General features: G+C 37.0%; 1 protein-coding gene across 3 annotated transcripts in view; it reads left to right on the top strand.

Annotated features, from left to right (window-relative positions):
- The first annotated feature begins 237 nt into the window (after positions 1-237).
- The window catches only part of MAPK8 (mitogen-activated protein kinase 8), a 92,251-nt gene continuing 70,010 nt past the window's right edge, over positions 238-22,478 (top strand). The window contains exon 1 of one of the 3 annotated variants that reach the window (XM_032491658.1): positions 238-404. The gene's annotated coding sequence lies outside the window, so the exon portion shown is untranslated. The remainder of the gene's footprint in view (positions 405-22,478) is intronic. The other 2 variants (XM_032491657.1, XM_032491659.1) reach the window with 2 other exon arrangements.

Below are 22,478 nucleotides of genomic sequence, written 5' to 3' on the forward strand. Positions count from 1 at the left end.
CCAGGAGGAGGGCCCCACCCCTTCGGCTCCCCGCCACGCCCCTCACACGCGGCTCTCAGAGGCTCTCCTGGCAGCTGCGCCTTCGGGCGACCCCAGCAAATCCTACCGGTCCCCTAAAGTAGCCCCGCCTCCGGACTGAGGGCCCGCCCCCACAATCCGGGCCCCGGGGCTGCCCCGCCCCTCGGGCCGCTCTCAAAGCGCGGGGGCGGGGCCCTGCGCGATGACGTGGGCGGGCGTGCGCGGTGACGGCCCGCGTCCCTGTTACTCAGCGGAGCGGCGGAGGCCGGACGACGCGGCCCGGAGTGCGGAGCCGCGAGCAAGGCTGGGTAACGGCCGCGGCCACCGCCGGGACGGCGCCGGTCCCCGCCGCCGGGCTTTCCTGTCGTCGTTCGCTGCACTGCCGGGTGAGTGCGGCGGGTGCCGCAGGGCCGGGGCGGCCGGCGGCCCCGCAGTGTTTATGTTATTGTGCCGCCGCCACCGCCGCCGCCTCTCCTCAGCCGTGACCCCCTCCCGGGAGTGGGGCCGGGAGCGCGCGGCAGGCGGGGGGCGCGCGGCCGGCGGGGGCGGCGCGGGAACAATAGCGGCCGGGGAAGCGGGGGAAGGCCAGGGGGCGTGGGGCTGCAGGACTCCGGCGCGCCCTGGCCGCCACCCCCCCGCGCCCGTCGCCCCAGCTCCGCCCGTCGGTCCTCGCGCGCCCTCCTTGCGCGGGTCCCGCGTCCACGTCGGGAGGGGAAAATGGAGCGGGGGGCGGGTGGCAAGTTCTGAAACACTTCGGGGAAGGTCGGGACTGAGGTGCCCTGGCGGTCCGCCGCGTCCTGGCTACCTCTCCCGGCGGCGGGGAGCAGCGGAGAGCGTTCTGATCGCCGGGTCTCGAAGCCTGCCCGGCGCCCACCGGGACGGTGTTTTGTTTCTCGGTGGTTTCTTTGTGCTAATGTTCTGGGCAAACGCAGGCGGCGGCGTCGAAAGGGGCTCGGGTGGCCTTCAGCTCCGGGCCGCGAGGGAGAGCCGGGGCCCGTGGCTTCGACGGGAGGTGTCCGTCAAGCTCGGCGCGAGCTTCAGTGGTCAGCGCGCATTTCTCTTGAGGGTCACTCGATGGTGACCTTTTGACTGTTTCACCCTACTCTCCCGTCTCTTTGTCTTGCGTTTGTGTTCCCAACCCTTAGGTGGTGGAACCAAGTCTATTTTAAAGTATTGTGATGAACATGTTTCATTTTAATTTCTGAAAGTTTCCCATCATATGTTTACTGTGAACTTAATAACACGTTGACTGCACGGTATCAATGTCCAATGGTTACTATTTTTACCTCTGAGATTCAGTGATCTTTCCAATTGAATTCTGGTCTGTCAGTCCATTGTGTTTTGAGATAAGCATTAAGCGAGTACCTCCTTGGTAATTAGAACATCTGTTTATTTCATTCATTCATTCATTCAGCAACTGTTCAGTACTATACCCAGAGTTTGAGGGTAAAGAGAAACATCCTTTAATGAACGAAGATACTTTGACTGAAATAAGGTAGATGTATCTTTAAGTAAGACGATTGTATAAATTATGTGTGTTAACGAAGGTATATTTACACTCTGTGTCATTTTACTGTTTTTTAGTAGTGCACCTGGAACTTCTAGTGTAATGTTACACATATTAGTAAATAGAGTTAAATTTGATCTAAACGTGCAACAGCTTTTATATATTTCTTTACAGTCATTTGTAATGTTTACTTCAGAATCTCCTGCTGTGGGTTAAGCCTAGGGGATCAGATGCTATAAGTGAACATGTTTCGTGTACCTGACATAAACAAGCAATCAAAATGGGACTTCCTTGAGGACAAGTTTGTCTTGGATCTGTGTCTCCAGCACCTAGTCTGGAATATGCTGTGTTCAGTAAAAATCAGATGGATGAAAAGTTCTTTACGATTGATAATATTTGAACTCAGGCCTTTATTAAAAAAAAAAAAAAAGAAAAAGAAAAAGCATTTGATGTTCTCTGTAAGGTTTTGGAAGCCTCATGCAAACTGTCTTCCCTGCCGCTAAATGATCAGTTCGTATTATCGGTCTTGAGAGTAGCTGCTTTTGAACCACTTCAATATCGGTTTTTTTCCTATCACTTCTAAATCATTGACTATCCTAAAATTAAACCTTGTCTAAAATTTTTTCTATATGTGTGTGTGTCTCTGTGTGACTTATATACATACAGAGACACGCACACAGAATGATACTTCAATAGGGGTCTAAAATAATTGCATTTGTCCTTTTGTGAATATTACTTGAAAAGTTTCTGAATACTCCTTTAAGTGGAAAAGTTAGAACAAAGGAAATAAATGGCGTGAAAGTTTTATTAGAAATGTTTATTTTCTAATAACATTTTAGAAGTGTTTGTTAGAAATGTTTAATTTTAAATTCTTCCTTTACTAATACTGTTGGTGAGGCATGTGGGCCTAAAACTCAAAATAATACTAATTTATCCACATTACATCTCTTTTCTACTCACTGCTTAGTATGTTTTAGCATTTGTTTTGGATGTGAAAGAATTTCAGGTGAGCTTATCATTCTCTGATTTAGAGTACAAATAAAGAAATAAAATAATACATTATTAAGATAAGGGATGAAAATCTCGAGATACTAAACTTTTATTGCTCTACCTAGTTAAGGTATGTGAGATTCCAGTAAGAGTTACTGATACAAATTTTCAGTCAGGCTGTATATACATATCAAACCAGAGGGGTTTTTTTTTTTTTTTTTTTGCTTTGTTTTCTAAATTCTGTTGGTTTTCAAAAATAACAGCTTTTTCAAGACATTATTCACATACTATAAATTTACCCTTTTAGAGTGTGCATCAGTGGTTTTTAATATAGTCACAAAGTTATGCACTGATCACCACTATCTAATTCCAGGACATTTTCATCACTCCAAGAAGAAATCCCACACCCATTAGCAGTCACCCCCCCATTCCACTCTACATTATCTTTAAAGGAAAAGGTAGCACTGATTCTTTTAGTAAGCATATTCCATTAATGAGTTTGAAAAGAGCTCCCTTTAAGTGTCCTGGCAGACTAGGAAGCGATAGCCTTCATATTCCTTTAAATCCTGGGAGAAAAGCCACTGGGAGAGGAAATTAGTTTAAGAATAAATTTTACCGAAATTAATGAAGTTAGAATCTTAAATATTTGCTCGATGCCTAATATTATGGAAATAACTTTGTGATGATATTCATCCTCAGTGAAACAACTTGAAATAATTTGTTAAGTCACTAGTCACAAACTATCCTAGTGGCAATTAAGAGGTTGTTGAATAGACACCTGATTCTTACTGTCTCACTTTGTCAGTGAGTTCCATTTTGACATATTTGAGTCATCTAGATAGTTGAGATGCTTTGTTGCACGTGTATAAAATAATGCCTGATACTAAGATGCCAGCTCTCTAGAGGTCTCTGGTCAGGTCAGTGGTATGGATAGTAGCCATTCTGATTCATGTAGTGCAAGGAAGTCATTATAGCCACATAGCTTTAGATATGAATCATTTGCCTGTTTCTGTGAGCTGTGATGCTTATTGTCTTAGTCATGAGCTCCTTACATGAACATTCAGCAGCTTCGTCTTCTTGCTTCTAATGTGGATTAACTTGAACTTTGATTTCAGAAATGAGTTCTGAGTCAACAAACTTTTATTATCTAAAAGGTGACAGGAGTATTAAGATAAACTGTCCTGTCATTTCAGGGTAATAGGTGGAAATAGACCTATCCAGGAATCAGACGTGGGTTCACTTCTCATTGCTGTCATCTGGACTTTGTCATCAACAAGCTCTAAAGCCATAGACAAGTGGCTTACCTTTTTGGATTTAGAACTGTAAAGGCTTTTGGAACTCTCTTTTTAAATTTTTTAATAGATTATTCCTCAGATAGGTGGTTCTTCAGAAAACATACTGGGGTAAAAAGAGTTCTTCTTGGGTGATAGCAGAATCCTGTGTCAAGAACAGCAAATGAAAATTAGATTTTTATAATTTACAGAAGCAGAGAAAATTAAGTCAGATATTTTCTGTAATACCTATACTTACAAATCAAATAAAAAGCTTCACTGTAAGTTAACATGAGTTCTTTGGATGGTAGATTTTATTCATTACACAAAGCCATACTTACTAACGAAACTTAGTGCTCTCAGAGACTTAGTGGAAAATGTGAAAATGAAGAGTATATTAGCCTCAGGAAGCTTATGATCAGGGATGGAACTTAAGGCATATCTAAAGAGTGAATTTATGTTCTTCTAAAAGATTATGAGAGGGCTTCCCCCAAATGCACAAAAGCCTATCCCAATTCTCTGGGCAGGCCAAATTTCATTGAAATCTAGTTTTTAAAATTATATGTGAGTATATATGTGTATAAAGACTTTTAGAAAACTTACTAATTGCCATTCTTTTTCAGGGTGGTGGATTATATCACAGATATAGCAAATATAGCACAAATATATGTCTGTGTCTCCTGTTCCTCTTTGGTAGTGCATTAGGTTTGGTTAAAATCTGCCAATTCTTTAGAAAGTTAAGGTGCCCAAACTTAGTAGTTAAAGTTGCTAGCATGGACTTTAGGGTCAGCCTTGAGTTCAATCCATGCTCCAAATTTACCTAACTATATGGCATAGGCTCGTTCTGGTTATGTAACATCTTTGGGCCTGTTTTATTATCTATCAGATGAGAGTGATGATAGCACATACTCTCATAGGGCTGTGAGGTTTATATCAAGGTACTGCATGTACAGTACCTGGAACACTAAATGTATGTATTAAAGAAATTTTAGCTATTGTTGTCACTTACTTTTTTTTTTTAACTTGGAACAAATGCTAAATGCCAAGTAAATTTAAAACCACTTTGATGTACAGTATACATTCAAATTCTCCAGAATACATTAGTTTTTTTTTCTTTCCCTCTGCATCTCTGGGGGTTTAGTTAAAATTTGATCGTCTTATCTAATCTGAATTGACTGAAATGATTTTAACATTTGGACTAGTAATCCTCTCTGCCTAAAAAGTGGGAAATGTTCCAAAAGCAAATACTAAAGGGAAAATTTACCACATTCTCTGATACAATGTTGTTTTGCCGCATTTACCTTTCCCATTGCAGAGAATTGCCTGAGCTTTCCTAGGTTTAGTTTGGCAGATATCTAAGGGAATGGGAATCCAAGAGCTGAGAATAGCTTTATCATGTACCCACATTTGAAGAAAATGGAATACTGTCATATCTTTTAAATTTGATCTTACTGAGATCTTTGACTACGTGAAGACTGCAGATTTGTTAGAGATCAGGTAACCACAACAGTTCATTAAGCATTTTCTAGAGATTATTAAGTAGCATTAGGAATTATTATCTTTCTTTTCTGTGTTTTTCTAAGTTTTCTGAGTAGTGTTTCTGTGGTTATATTGGTACATTAAATTTCTTGCTCCTCCTTGAGGACAGCAACTAGGAGATGATGCTGGTTTTGCACAGGTAGTATTTATTGAGAAACCACTCTATACCAAAACAGGTATTAAGTGATATGGGGGCCACAGGAAGTAGAAGTCAGGCTCTATTTTCACTGAGTATAACTTGATGGGAGATAAGAACAAACATAAGTGCATTTATGTCCTAATACAAGAAACCAAGTATTGTTAGGCATTTCATTGGGAATTTCTTTAGTTATCAGGCTTAGAGCCGGATGTTGGGGCATTTGGGGACTTCTGAACCATATACATTTCTAGCTCTGCCTTTTAAAGTAATGCTCACTAGATAAACCACAGAAAGCAAGATGTCGTCTCTCCTCATTTCTGGTTAAAGTTGAGAGTGTGGTACAGATTAGTCAAAATCTAAGTCAGAAGAAAATGCAAACCTTATAGTCATCTCAGATCCATTTTGGAAAACACAACAGGGTATCAAAATAAGTGTATGAAAAGTATGAAAATCAGGTAGTAGAAAAGATGCTAGTCAAATATTAACTGGAGTCCTCCCACTCTACTATGTTGAAGCTTTCTGAAAACCGAAGGCAAAATTTTTGCTGGGAGCACTTTCTTAAGCCTTTCTCTGATATTGAGAAGTGTGAGCTTCACTGCTTCCTGTTGCTGAGAGGCCTAAGCCCCATCATATTTCTGGGGACACTAGAAGAGAAAAACAGTCAAGCACACGTGCTTTGCTTGGCATGATGTATCAAAAACATTGGGAGGTTGCTATTTCCTAAAAGCTGTTAATGGGAATGGAAGTACACCATTCTCTGCCTTGCTCCTGAGAGGGGGATTCTCTCTCAGATGCCATTTGGGTCAACCAAAAGTGAGATAAAGGAAAGCCATCACTGTACAGATTTCCCTGTGATTTAAGAAAGGGTCAGTTTTCAGTTAAATAAAAAACCAAAGCATCTTGCTTTGTCTGTTCTGTTAAAAATTTTAAATTTTCAGTGATTTTATTTTATTTACATTTTATTTATCTTTTGACTAAGTGGTATATTTACTGATTCAGATTTCAAAGATTTAAAAAGGTATACAGTGAAAAATTTCCTTTGTACCCTGTGCAGCCCAGCCACCTCATTCCTTTGCATGGAAACAGTGTTAAGTTTCCTTTCAAAGATAGTTTATGTGTGTGCAAGTAAATACAGATGTATAATTCCTTTCCAAAACCTTTGGTCCAGAAGTATTTCAGAATTAAGTTTTGGGTTTTTTGGGGGGTGGGGGATGAGGGGACTGTAGAAAGGTAATGTAGCGCATCTACTCTACTATCCAGAAACCCTAGCAGGAGGAGGAGTTACATCCTATAATCAAACACATTAAGATTTCTGTATTGAAAGCATAAATATAGTACAGCAAGGATAAATAAAAATTGCAGATTGTCTTATGGAATTTTTGGTCAGGTTTGACACCAAATAGGTTTGTACTAAATTTACAATAAACTTGTATTTCTCAAAGCTTTATGGATTTCAGAACTGACAGTGAAGGATTGTGTATCTTATGTGTATATGTCCTGTGCCTCCCCTGTTTTTTCTTTAAGTTGCATACCATGCACATTATCTTTCACCTTTTGTTTTTAACTTAACAGTATAGCCTAGAGATGATTTCATATTAGTCTTATTAGTACATAAATAGCATGTTTATTCTTTTTTTTTTTTTTAAACACCTTCATGGTATACCATTTGTCTTAGCTTGGGCTGCTATAACAAAATACCATAGACTGGGTGGCTTGAAAAACAGACATTTATTTTTCACAGCTCTAGAGGCTGGAAAGTTTAAGATCAAGGTGCCAGGAGATTTGGTTCCTGGTGAGGACTCTTCTGACTTTCAGATGTCACTTTCTCACTGTGACTTCATATGGAGAAAGAGTGCTCTGCTCTCTCTTCCTCTTTTTATGACACTAATCCCATTATAGGGGCTCTATCATGACCTCTTATAAACCTGATTACCTAGGTTATTACCTAGGGGTCAGGGCTTCAATATAAGAATTTTGGGAAGACTCAAAAATTTAATCAGTAATACCATTATACAGGTGTAACATTCTTATGTAGCCCCTTTTTGAGGTACATTTAGGTTGTTTTCAGTCTTTTGCTATCAAAAACCATGGTGCAACGGATTACTTTGTGCATACATAATTTCCCCCTTGTATAGAAATGTGTAGGATACACTTCCGGAAGTGGAATTGCTAGGTCAGAGTGTATGTGCATTTATAATTTTGATAGATATTGCCTAAGTGCTATCTGTAGAGATTGTTCCAACATTCCACCAGCACTGTGTAAGGATGCCTGCTGCTTTTCTCATTACCAGTATGAATGAGGTTAAACATCTTTTGTCTTTTAAGGACTGTTGGTATTTTTATTGTGAACTATCCATACCTTTGCCTATTTTTCTGTTGCTTTGTTACTGTTTTGTTTTTTTTGTTTTGTTTTGTTTTTTAGATTTGTAGGATTTATATTTAGGGAAAATAGCTCTGTGCTATTTTTTTGGAAATACTTTTTCTAGTTTACTGTTTGCTTTTTAAATTTGCTTGTGATGGTTTTGTCATGCTGAAATTTTTTTTTCCTCAGTAGTTAAGCTTCCCAGTCCTTCTGGTTGTTGACTTCTAATTAGGGAAAGATTAGCAAATCTTTCCCTAATTCCAGATTATATGAGAATTTGCAGATGGTATTTCTCTAATGAAGTGGAACAGAGAAGTAGGTTGGTAGGTAAAGAAAAATGTAGGGTTCAGTGAATAAAAAGGAGAATATGTGGGAAAGGAGGTGGAGAGCACTAGTAGAGAGATTGGCCTTTGTTAGAAAGATGTCTTGCATCAAATAGGGAATGCAGAAAAGCTGTGTGTTCTTCCAAGGAAATTTGGTTGCTGAAAGATGAAAGTTTATCTTCTTGGCTTTCATCTTCTCTCCTGCTTTCTGTTTTCTCATTGGTATGAGGTGGGAGGGGAATGGGGGTGTTTAAAACAGTTTTTTAAGAAGTATTGATTGACCATTTAAGCATTAGAAAGTCTTGAATTTAAAGTGGTATCTGTTAGCCTGGTTTTGTGATTTTTTTCCCCCACCCAGCATTATTTAACTGGTTAAATATAAGCAAAGATAAGACAAATGTTTCAGTTTCTCTGGGGTGAGGTTTTGTCAAGTGTATCAGTCAGAGTCTCCAGAGAAACAGAATCACTAGGAAATATGTATGTACATATGTGTATATAAAGAAATTTCAAGGCATTTGCTTACACAATTATGGGTGCTGACAAGTTGGAAATCTGTAGGGCAGGCTGGCAAGAAACTCTTGGACAGGAACTGATGCTGCAGTCTTGAAGCAGAATTTTGTCTTCCTCAGGAAAACCTCAGTTGTGCTCTTAAGGCCTTTCAACTGATTGGATGAGGCTCACCAACACTATTGAGGATAATCTCCTCTGCTTAAAGTCAACTGATTGTGGATGTTAACCATATCTATAAAATACCTTCACAGCAACACTTAGATTAGTATTTGATTGAATAGAAGAACTGTAGCCAAGTTGACACATAAAACTAGATCAGCATAAAAGAATGAAATTCTGCCATTCAGCAACATAAATGGAACTAGAGAATATTATGCTTAGTGAAATAAGTCAGAGAAAGACAAATACTGTGTGATATCACTTACATGTGAAAAAAACAAATGAGTATATATAGCAAAACAGAAACAGACTCTCAGATATAGAAAACAAACTAGTGGTTACCAGTGGCGGGGAAGGAAAGGCAGAGGGGCGAGACAAGGGTATGGGATTTAAGAGATTAAAAACTTCTGTGTATAAAATAGATAAGCAAGAAGGATATCTTACGTAGCACAGGGAATTATAGCCATTATCTTATAATAACTTTTAATGGAGTATAATCTTTAAAAATTCTGAATTACCATGCTGCACACCTGAAACTAACATAATATTGTAAATTAACTATACTTTAAGAATATTTTATATTAAAAATTTAAAATAAAAGGAAAGGGAACAAGGGAAATTAGGGCTTTTTAAAGGGAATGCTTAGAGGGGTGGTAATGAATCATGAAATCTAACATGGACAAGAAAGGAAGTGAAGTCAGGACGGATAGTAAGGAAGGGGTAGCATCAATGTATTGGAAATTTCAATTAGAATTGTTGCGGGTGGTGGTTGGATGAAGTAAGAGAACCAGAAGGATTGAATGTGGTGGTCAGGTAGGATGCTTGAAATAGAGATAATGACAGACAGAGATATAACAACTTCTGACAATGATAATATCTAGGGTAGCCTTGGGAGTGGGCTCCTGAGGTGGAATAGAAGAGAAAATCTGTGGAAATGAGGAGGGCAATGAATTAAAGGGCTGAAGTATTAAAGATGTCAGTCAGTCTGCATGAATGATGAAGTTAGTAAATGGTGAAGCTCAGAGTAAGGGTACCTACTATGTACCAGTTGCTAATGTCCTCAGTGAGGGAGAATTGGAGGGAGGGTAGACAATGATAAGGAATAGTAAAGGTAACATAAATTGGCTGTTTGCTTGTCACAAATTAGGAATTTCAGAAGGCCCAGTAAAGTATTTAGGGGGGGGTTGTGGAATTGGGGAAAATGAGGATATACATAGCAGTGTGGCAATGACAACTCAGAAAATAATAGATGACCAGGAAGAGTGGGACTTTTTCTGGGATGTGAGGTTTGAGGGGATTAATCCTGCTCATAGGTGGGAGAAGGTGGCCAGCTGTACTGTTAGAGGACTCTGTGGCAGTGTTTTTTTAAATTGCCTGTCATGGCCCATTTGTGGATTGTAGAATGAATTTAAGAGATTACATTTTTAAATGAAATGCAATGGAAAATATCACAGTGTATCACAAGTAACAAGGCGCTAAAATTTTTTAACATCTTTATTGAGATTTAATTCCCATATCATTACAGTTCACCTATTTGAAGAATACAGTTCAAAGTCTTTCTCATATATTCATGGAGTAATGCAGCTATCACCACAAATTAATTTTAGGACATTTTTTGTCACTCCCAAAAGAAACTCTGCTTGTTAGAGTTTCTAACAACTCTACTTCCCATTCCTTCATGTGCACATACACACACCTACACCCATAAACCCTGCCCCAGTCCCAGCCCCAGCCCCAAGTAACTACTGATCTTCTGCTTTGTCTCTATCATAGATTTGCCTTTTCTGGGCATCATATAGGATGTATATGTGATCTTTTGTGACTGCTTATTTCACTTAGCGTAATGTTTTCAAGATTCATTCATCTTGTAGCATGTATCAGTACTTTATTACTTTCTATGATATAATTAATATTCGTTTGTATAGATATAGCCCATGTTATTTATCCACTCTTCAGTTGATGGGCATTTGGCTATAATAAGTAATGCTGAACATTCAGGCACAAGTTCCTGTTTGATGTATGTTTTCAGTCCTCTTGGGTATATCACTAGGATTGGAATTGCTGGTCACGTGGGTAATCCCACGTTTAACATGTTGAGGAACTGCCAAACTGTTCTTCAGGGTGGCGGCATCATTTTACATATCCACCAGCAAGGTATGAAAGGTTCCAGTTTGTCTACATCCTGTTGATGCTTTTGTTATTGTCTGTCTGTTGATACAGCCATCCTTAATGGGTTTGAAGTGGTATCTTACTGTAATTTTGATTCCCATTTCTCTAATGGCTAATGATATTGGTCATCTTTCACGTGCTTTGTATATGTTAGGAGAAATATTCATTCAAACCCTTTGCTCATTTTAAAAATTGGGTTATTTATCTTTTTATTGTGGTGTAAGTATTCTTTATATAGTCTAGATACAAGAACTTATCAAGTATTTCAGAAATATTTTCTCCTATTTTGGGGGTTGTCTTTTCAGTTTCTTAATGTTATCATTTGGAGCACTAAAGATTTTAATTTTATTGAAATCCAGTTCATCTATTTTTTCTTTGTTGCTTGTGCTTTTGGTGTTGTATCTTCGAGATCACTGCCTAACTGAAGATTGTGAAGATAACTTGTAAAGATATCGTGAAGAGTTTTATAGTTTTAGCTCTTATATTTAAGTCTGTGATTCATTTTGAGTTAATCTGTGTGTGATGTGAGAAGGGACCTGACTTCATTCTTTTGCATATGGGTATATAGTTGTCCCAGCACTATTGGTTGAAAATACTATTGACCCTTGAACAACCTAGGTTTGAACTGTGTAAGTCCATTTATATGCATATTTTTTTCAACAAATACATACTGCAGTACTACATGATCCAAAGTTGGTTGAATCCAAGGATGTGGATGTGGATTAAAGAGGGCCGACCATAAATGTAATCCTAGATTTTCAATTGCACGGGCGGTTCAAGAGTCAACTGTACTGTGCTTTCTTATTGAACTCTCTTACCATTCTTGTTTGTTTTTAATGGGTTTTATCCCCCTTGGACTCTCAGTTTTACTCCATTAATCTACATGTCTATCCTTCTGTCAATCACTCTATCTTGCTTACTGGAGCTAAGAATTGCTTTTTGAAATTTGTGTTTCAATTCATTACATATAGATACACACAGAGGTGTATATGTAATGGTTGTGATGTAAAATGCTTGAAAACTTGTCATTTGAGTTATGGTGGCTTCCTGCAACAGTTCACTCTCTGGTGGCAACTTAATGGGGATGTGCTTCCTCTTGGGGATTGTACCAGTAGAGCGAGTTCGAGGGCCTGTCTGTGGGCATGTGAATTCCTTTTAGATTGGAGGACTGATTTTTCTTACTTTAGTGGGTGTTGTGTTCTTTTTGGATGTATGTGGACCAAAGGAGGCTTTAGAACAGCTGTGGGAATTCCTCAAAAATCAATCAGATCGAATTTAAGGATTAGGAAATAAAGTATGATTTGAAATTTTGAAACAGGGCCAGTCTTTCATGGCTCTTGGTTAAAAAAAGAAAAAAAGGAATATATTAAGCATGTCTGTATTGGATAACTATTATCTTGATCCTCTGTAAGTGTTTTCCTGTAGGCTTTTGTGTCACTTAATTTTTTAGCATACTGTCTTAGTCTCCTATACCTGGATTTTTTAATTAAGACATTATGTATGAAAAATTATAGAGATAATTTAAGGATCATCTTAATCCAGTCAGAGACTAAAGTGTTTCAAAGCTGAGCTCTCCAGAGTCTGCAAAGGCTGATCTATTTTCTTTTTTCTTTAATCCTAGGATATGATCCTTTGGGGTCTCAACATAAAACCAGGGATGTTATCAGCCCCCTGTTTCTCTATCCCTGTACTTTGTTGGTTCCTTACCTCTAATAATTAACACCTGATCCCCACCAGCCTTGCAAATCTGGCAAGTTTAGCTCGGCTTCTCAGCCACCCTTACGGAATTGGCAGATGCTTCCTGAGAAAATGGCCCCCAGATGTTTGGCTCACCTCTGATGATGTCCTTACTCTCCCAGATCTTAGCCTCCATGCTTTTTTTACTGCCCTTTTAGCAGTCTGATGCCTTCAAAGAGGTATTTTATGTTTGTTTTTCTAATTTTGCTTGGGGAAAGGGGATGTCCAGGTTTTTCCTTTGCTCTCAGTATAAGAATTGGTCTGAAGTACCTAGTTAACCATTATAAGGGAATGTTGTATATGGTTTTAGTTTTTTCTCAAAGTGAGAGTTTGAGTACCATTGTCATTATATATACAATATATATTCATTGTATATACATTATAGCAATTATTAGAGAAAGGAAAATAAGATTAAGAGTAGAAAAAGGTAAACAAATGGCAGTTGAAAATGACATTTTTGCAAAGTTTGGGGGGGTTAAAGATAAGGTAACATTTTCATGTCGATCAGGAATGAGAAATGGCAGGCATACATATATTTGTTGGCAAGATATTGTCATAGTTGTAAGGCTGGAGAATCCTAGATAGTGTGGAGGAGGCAATAAGAAGTATCTACTCGGTTATATTGAGTAAAATTTTAGAATTTGTCCCACAGAGAAACCCCAGGATAACTTTTTAAGTCATTATATGGAGGGGTTGACGTTGGGACCGGACTTAATGGTTGTAGCGGTATATGCCTACAGCACAGGCACTAGTAAAGTAAGAGGTTGCAGAGAGAATTTAATTCTATGAAACCCATTATTAATATAAGACATGAAATGTTGCTGATTTTGATTTCGTGTTCTATCTTCACATGTATTTTTATGTATGTAAATTAATTTATGGTCTTCATGAGTTCTTTATGTTCTTCATCCTCCAACTCACTCATATATTTCTAAAATTTCAAAGTTACAAAACTTTTATCACTCTTCAACCATTGTAGTTGAAGAGGGAGCTCTCTCTTTTTTAGTCCCTTTTTTCTTCTTAAAAAAATGGGATATTGGAGGTGTTCAGTCTTAGGTGATTTTATCAGTAGAGTTTTGGTTGATATTTTAAACTTTAGAAGATAGGAATTGTTTCTTAAACTGATTCTATCTCTTTCATGCCCCTCCTTTTCTAGTGTTTATGTATGTAGTGTATGTGTCATAGGGACTGGTTTAAAACCTGTGTTTCCTTGCTATACCTGTCCGAAGAAATTGCTATTACTGTCTTCCGGTGGTTTGCAACTGATCATTTAGCCAGCTTTTTTTTTTTTTTTTTTTTTTTTAATGACTGTATTCTTCCACATCACCCTCAGCTTTTATTAAGAATGTTCAAACATAACAGACAAATGAAAAGAATAGGACAATTGACACCTGTATACTACCACTTGGATACGATAGTTAACATTTTGTTATATTTGTTTATTTCTCTCTTAATAGAGCTTTTTTTTTTTTTTGGCTGCTTTTGACCCCTAAAGCATCTCCTAAAGTTAAACACATTCTCTTATAAATGTCATCTTTGGTGGAGGGAAAACCCTTAATGTTTAGTCTGTATTCAAGTTTTTCCAGTTGTTTGTAGTGGGTTTTCCTGAGCCAGAATTCAATCAAAGTTCATGCATTACATTTGATTGTTGTTACTTTAGTCACTTTTAATTTACTACTGTTGCTCCCACCTCCACTTTTCTACCCCACAATGGTAGCTTCTTGAAGAGATCAGACTGGTCATTTTATAGAATGTTCCCTCATTCTTGATTTGTCTGATTGTTTCCTTGTGGTCTTTAACTTTTCTCTCTAGCCACTGTGTTTCCTAAGAACAGAGGGTTGGAACTAAAGGTTGCATTATATTTAGGTTTTGGGGCTTAGATACTCTATGTATGTTATGTTGATTCATGATACAAGGCATACCACATCAGGTTATCTACCTGAAATGTGATCATTTGGTTAAAGTGGTATTCACTAGATCTGTCCATAATAAAGATGGTTCCCCCACTTTGCAATCAGCAGTTGATCGGTGAGGTGATATTTTAGTTCCCTGCAAATATTCTGTTCCCAGCAGCCTTTTACCTGATGTTTTTAGCATATGTTGATAAACCTTGTCTAAACCAGTTAATTCATTTGGGCTTGTAAAGTGGTGCTTTTCTAACCCTGTCATCCTTCTGGATCTATCAGCTAACAGTCCTCCCTATAAAAGACCTCTCCCATGTCAACTGAGATTAAACTACAGTCCTTCCTGAAAAAATGAGGGAAATGCTTATTTTCCTTTGATGTATCAACTCTAACTCTGAGAATTCTTTCAGCTCTGAAACTCTGAACTCAATTTCAACTCTGAAAATGGGTGACTGGTCATCTCCAAAGATGTCAAAAAATTTTATTTCTCTTTCTCTCTCTCTTGGTATTACAGAGATTTTTGTTTGAGGGGTGGTTATCATTATTTAGTCACTGTCCCTTTTTAAAGTAGACTTTATTTTTTACAAATTTCAGGTTTACAAAAAAAATGATAATATGTTACAGAGAGTTCCTATATACTCTGTACCCAGTTTCTTCTGTTATCAGTAGCCTACATTAGTATGGTACATTTGTTATAATTAGTGAACTAATATTGATGAATTATTATTGGCTAAAGTCCATAGTTTTCTCCACTTTCCTTGGCTTTTACCTAATGTCCTTTTTCTCTTTCACGTATCCCATCCAAGATACCTCATTACATTTAGTTGTCATGTTTCCTCAGAATCTTCTTGGCTTTGAGTTTTTCAGACATTTCTTGAGATTTTTAGTGACCCTCACAGTTTTGAGGAGCACCGTACAGGCATTTTGTGGGATGCCTCTTTATTGGAATTTGATGTTTTTCTTATATTTAGACTAGGGTTATGGATTTGGGGGAGGAAGATCACAAAGGTAAAGTGCCATTTTCATCATGTAATGTCAAGAGTGCATACCATAATTCACAACTGTTGATGTTGACATTGATCACCTGGCTGAGATAGTATTTGTCAGATCTCTCCTCTAACCCCTTTCCCTACTGTACTGTTTGGAAGAAGTCACTGTGTGCAGCCTACACTTGAAGAATGAGGAGTTAAATGCTCCCTCCTTGAGAGTAGAATGTATTAATTATTTGGAATCCTGCATGAGAACTCTCTCTCTTTTCCCATTTATTAATTTATTCCATCATTAATATCACTATGGATGTATGAATACTTACTTTAAACCTTGGGTTGTAATCCAGTACTACTTTATTTTATTTTGTTCAGATTGTTCCACCTTTGGCTATTAAGAGATCTTTTAGTTGGCTCCTGTGCCCCTTTGACATACCTACATCAGAGTTGGTGTTATTTGTTTCTGAGGACATCCTTACTTTCTGGCACTACAAGATGCTCCAAGCTCATCTTGTACATTTTCTGCCCCAGACCTAGAATTAGCCATTTCTCCAAGGAGCCCTGTGTTCTTTTATTGGAGAATGGTGTTAGAAACCAAGATGGAGGTGCTAGATGTGCTTATTGTTTCTGGAATGTGGTTTCTTTTAGGCACTCTTGGCAGGCAGAGCAAAGAAATGAATATGTATATATTAACCCACATGTATATAAATATGTGTCTATATACATGTCTACAAATATTTTTGTGTGTAACCATCTGTGTCTATATTAAAGCACACATGAATTCTTACTGTCTTCCATTCTAATCCATTACTACATAAATCATTCTGGCATCCTCCCCTTATTGGTCACTGAATTTCCTAGTGAGATACCTGCCTCCCACCATATACCATCCATTCACTTAATTGTTCAATTCCAGTATGTATATGTGTATAGCAGTATCAGAGTTATTAATCCATACCCAAGTGGAAACAGCTGTTATCAACAAGGAGGTTTTTCTGTCCATTCTTTGGAAAATTCTACATATATAATCATGTCATCTGCAAACAAACAATTTTACTTCTTTCACAATCTCTATACCCTTTATTTTCTTTTGTTGTCATATTGGAATAGCTAGAACTTCCAGTATGATATGGAATAGGAGTGGTGAAAGAGGACATGTTATTACCTTGTTCCTGAACTTAGAGGGAAAGTAACCAGTTTCTTACAATTAAGTGTGTTAACTATAGGGGGTGTTTTGAGGGGGAGGGGGTAGATAGTTTTCTGAGAGTTTTTATCATGAATGGGTATTAGATTTCATCAGATGCTTTTTCTTCTTCCATTGATATGATCATATGATGTTTCTTCTTTAGCCTCTTGGTGTGATGTGTTGCATTTATAGATTTTAGAACCAGCTTTGCATTCCTGAAATAAATCCCCCTTTGATGTGGTATAGAATTCTTTTTATTCATTGTTAGATTTGATTACAGATATTTTGTTGAGAATTTTGCATCTGTGTTCGTAAGAGATATTGCTCTATAGTTTTCTTGTAATGTATCTGATTTGGTATTAGGATAATGCTGCCCTCATAGAATAAGTTAGGGAGTGTTTCCTATGCTTCTGTTTTCTGAAAGAGATTATAGACAATTGATTTTTTTTTTCTCTTAAATGTTCACTTAAAAGTGAACCATTTGGTCTTGGTGTTTTTAATTGATGTTTAATAACTACTGATTCAGTTTCTTTAATAGGTGTAGACCTATTCGGATTATCCATTTCTCTTTATAGGAATTTTGGTAGATTATGTCTTTCACAGAATTGGTCCATTTCACTTCAGTTATCAAATTTGTGGGTACAGAGTTTTTCATAATAGTCCTTTATTATCCTTTTAATGTATATGCAATTAGTAGATGATCCCTCTTACATTTTTTATATTAGTAATTTGTGTCTTCTCTCTTTTTTCCTTTCTTAATCTAGCTATGTGTTTATCGATTTTGTTTATATTTTCAAAAAAAACAGCTTTGGTTTTTGTTGAGTTTTTTCCTCTGTTGTCTTATTTTCAATTCTATTGATTTCTGCTCTGATCCTTGTTATTTTTTCTTTTGCTTGTTTTAGGTGTCAGTATTCTCTTTAATACTCAAATTGTCCCAGATTTGGCCAGTGGGAATTTCTTTAGGTGACTACTCTGACAGTTTGATCTGACCTGAATGTCCATTGAGTGCTTCCCGGCTTCCTGGCCAAATACGATGTCTGTGTTTCAGCTTGAACTTATCCTGCCTCAACCTGGAACACTCCATTTCTTTAGAAAATTAGTTTCCGTCTTAATTTTATATGATTGTTCATTTCTTTCATTCAAGTTTTGAACCGATATGCCTCACAGGATCTGCCTTTTTGCTTTTTTCTGGTAGTCTGTAGAACAGCTGAGGCCTCCTGTCAATGCTAGTACTCAGGGTATCCTTCCTTACTTCAAAAACAGAACATTTTTCGGTTCAGTTTATCTGGACATAAACATAGAGCCATAGTCTTCTATGAGGTCTCTGAAGGTGATTTGTCCTTTGGCAGTTTGGACTCCTGCTGTATGAGAGATAATTGAACACCATACTGCTATACCCTTTTAAGGAGCTAGAAAATTGAGTATACAGTATTCTGAATGATCTGATTTGGCTTTTCTGCATCTCTACAATTATTTCATCATTAATTTTAAAGTGTTTGAACTTCAGGGGTTTGTTACTTTTTCTTTAACAAATATTTACTGTGTGCCAGCACTTTACAAATATAAACCCACAATTTAATCCTTCTAACAACCTTGTAGGTTGTATTATTTATTATTCTACTCTCTCCTCCATTTTACTAATGGGGGAATTGAGGCAGGTGAACTTAAGTAAATTGCCCAGGATGATGGGGCCAGAATCTGAATCCAGACAATCTGCTCCAGAGTCTGAGCTTCAGTCACTGCTTTGTGCTGCCTTTCCTCCACTAGTTAAGCAGAAGAGTTGTTTGTGATTCAGCACCATGTTCCCCTTCTTCTCATGTTAATTACAGCATAATGGGTGGCACTTGTACTACCATAATGCCTTGGTGTGCAGGCACCAGTTATTTAAGTAATAGAGTTTTGAGATCCCTAATTAGAAGAATTCAAAGCTTTGTATTGCATTGCTCTGAGTTATTGGCCCTTTGCTGCAATTATTTTTGTCCAAGAGACAAACATTTTCATGAATAGTGATAAGGTCCAAAAAGATTGAGGTCTCATTTTTTTTAAAGTTTATTAAATCCATTTAGAGTATGAATTTTAAAGTACTGTATTTTGTGGTGTTATAAAATCAAAAGAGAGTAAGTGAGAACACTTCAGAAGGTACAGAGAGATAAATATTTGTAATGAATTTATTGATGTACATAGTTCCTGCTGGCACTGTATAGGGATGATTATTTTATAAGAAGAACGTAATTTAGTGGAAATCCTAGGTTCTTAGATCAGAATTCTAAGTTCCATCCTTTGATAGGTTAACATGGAGTCCACTGCATTCTATTTCCTGGAATCCTTTTCTTCTTATTCTCTCCCTCCTTGTAAATACTAAGGCCTGCTGGTTCCTTAAGGTCAGAGCACACTCCCATTGAAAAGAATATTATCCACTGCTAATGAGAGGAAGAGAGTAGTGGGAAGCATTTTTTTGTTTATTTTTTAAAAAATCAAATGCATACACGTATAGAATATTGGGAAAAATAAAGATCAAAATTACAATAATATTGCTAGTATTATTTTGGTGTATTTCTTTCCATGTATTTTGTGCATGTGAGAGAGAGATTATATATGTTTATACACATGGGCTCACACATGCATGTATACGTTTGTAAGCCATCCAAAAGTAGTTAGTATGTATTATTTGGAGACTAGAGTAGTGATAACTGCTTTGATTTGATTAGGGGTAGAGCCTAAAGAAATATGTTTTGCTTAAAAGAAATATGCCCTTAACAGAGTAAGAATTTTTATTGAAGAAGAGATTTACAACATTAGTTTCTATACCTTAGCCATCTCTTAACTTTATTAATGGAAAATATAGGAAGGCATTGTAAGAGTTCCATGAAGTCAGACTGTTTTCATAGCAATACTAACATGCTGTTTGCCTTTTTCACGCTTATTCTCAAGAGTTTTTCAGAGGCCATGTGACCTTACCTGTGATGTGGTAACAAAGTGTTAGAAGTTCATAAGAGAATAGAGCTGTCTGAAATTAACCCAGACAGGAAAACAGATTTGTAAAAATGTAAAACAGAGGCACTCTTCTCACTAGAGTTTTTTTAAAAATAGTTATTTTCCATCAAAATACTAGTTATATTAACATGTAATAGGTTCATTATTGTCATTTTAAAATACGTTTTAAAAATTTAAATGCTCAGTTTAATGTTTAATATAGTAAACGCTGATAGATTCAACCCCCCAAAATAAAAGTTCTATGGGATCCTCAATAATTTTAAAGGGTTTAAGTAGTCTTGAAACCAAAAAGTTCAAACTGCCACATTATATAATACAAAAAAAAAAAATTTGTTAGTATCACTGCCTGTCTTACTGGAAGAATCTTGGGAAGCTGCCAAGGCTCCCAGGAACAGGTAGAAGTTTTCCAAAATTTTAATTTGAATTTGAAAGTTGGTTTTTTTTTAGGGGAGAGGTAATTAGGTATATGTTTATTTATTTATTTTAATAGAGGTACTGGAGATTGAACCCAGGACCTCATACATGCTAGAGCAAACACTCCACAACTGAGCCATACCCTCCTCTCTGAAGGTTTGAATTTTATCATTGGTGGTAAATACTGTCATTTGTTTTCCTTGAAGTAATAAGCACTCTGTTCATTTTCAAGAGAACGTCTTCTGGATACTCTAGTCCAAATAATAGTTCGTCCATTTCTTTCAAGTAAAAATGGTAGTGATCCATGGAAAAGTGGCTCACAGCTCAAATAGTTGCACAGGTGCTTTTTTTTTTCAGGTAACAGTTATTTTTCAGTATACAACAGAAGTGCTTGTGTTTACTTCCTGTCTCATTAAACAGGTAATTTAGATCTTCCTCTTTTATACTGCACCAAAATTCAACAATTTAACTGCAGTGTGAAATCTGAAACCATATAAATAAAATTTTCTTGCTCTGTTGTATTAAAATCCATTGATCTATCTTGCATTTAAATGAATTTTTTGCTCATGCATTGATAATTTGGAAAATACTGGTTGAATGAGGTCTGCAAATCTTCTAAATGTTTATATATTTGATTATACCACCATTGCCATTGGGTATTATGAGAACTCGAAGGCCATCACCAAAACCCCAATTGTGTCATGTATTGGAGGGTCAAAATTTATACAATTAATATTTGGGAGGAAAAAATCAATAAAATTGTTATCTGTAGTCAGACTAAACAATATAAAAAGAAAGGAATCACAGATTATCAATATCTAGAGTAAAAGAGGGATATCATAACATATCCTAAAGGACTATTATAAACAATTATTTAACAATAATAATTTAGGTGAAATGGACAAGTTCTTTTTTTTTAATTGGAGTCTAATTATTTCACAATGTTGTATCAATTTCTGATGTACAGTATAGTAGTTCAGTCATACATATACATACATATATTCGTTTTCATATTCTTTTTCATTATAGGTTACTACAAGATACTGAATATAGTTCCCTGTGCAATATGGTAGAAACTTGTTTATCTATTTTATATATAGTAGCTAGTATCTGAAATCTCAAACTCCCAATTTATCCCTGCCCACCCCCTTTCCCCGCTGGTAACCATAAGTTTGTTTTCTGTGTCTGTGAATCTATTTCTGTTTTATAAATAAGTTGTTTATTTTTGTTTTTTTTTTTTTAGATTCCACATATAAGTGATAGCATATGGCATTCTTCTTTCTCTTTCTGGCTTACTTCACTTAGCATGACATTCTCCAGGGACATCCATGCTGTTTCAAATGGCATTATTTTATTCTTTTTTATGGCCAAGTAGTATTCCATCGTATAAATATACCACTTCTTTATCCAGTCATCTGTTGATGGACATTTAGGTTGTTTTCATGTCTTGGCTGTTGTGAATAGTGCTGCTGTGAACATTGGGGTGCATGTATCTTTTCGAATTAAAGTTCCCTCTGGATATATGCCCAGGAATGGGATTGCTGGATCATATAGTAAGTCTATTTTTAATTTTTTGAGGAATCTCTATACTGTTTTCAGTAGTGGCTGCACCAAACTACCTTCCCACCAATAGTATAGTGTTACCTCTTCTCTACATCCTCTCCAGCATGTATCGTTTGTGGACTTTTGAATGATGGCCATTCTGACGTGTGCGAGATGATACCTCATTGTAGTTCTGATTTGCATTTCTCTGATAATTAGCGATATTAAACATTTTTTCTTGTGCCTGTTGGTCATTTGTATGTCTTCATTGCAGAATTGATTGTTTAGGTCTTCTGCCCATTTTTGGATTGGGCAATAGAAGTAAAAGCAGAAATACACAAATGGGACCTAATTAAACTTATAAGCTTTTGCACAGCAAAGGAATCCATAAGCAAAACAAAAAGACAATCTACAGAATGGGAGGAAATATTTGCAAAAGATGAGACTGACAAGGGCTTAATTTCCAGAATATATAAACAGTTCATACAACTTAATAAGAAAAAAAGACAAATTCCTTTAAAGATAATGCATTCTCCAGACTGACAAAACAAGAAAGCTGTGTATATATTAGAGAAACTGAATTTATAATGAAAAACTTTCCCACAAGCTCTGTGGCATCACAGGGAAACACTAATTTGATGACTCCACTAGGCCTAAAGCAGTCATTCTCAAACTGTTTAAATCTTGGAATATATTTACGTAAAAATTATTGAAGATCTTAAACAGGT

Source organism: Camelus ferus, chromosome 11 (assembly GCF_009834535.1).
Source record: "Camelus ferus isolate YT-003-E chromosome 11, BCGSAC_Cfer_1.0, whole genome shotgun sequence".
Classification (NCBI taxonomy): Eukaryota; Metazoa; Chordata; class Mammalia; order Artiodactyla; family Camelidae; genus Camelus; species Camelus ferus.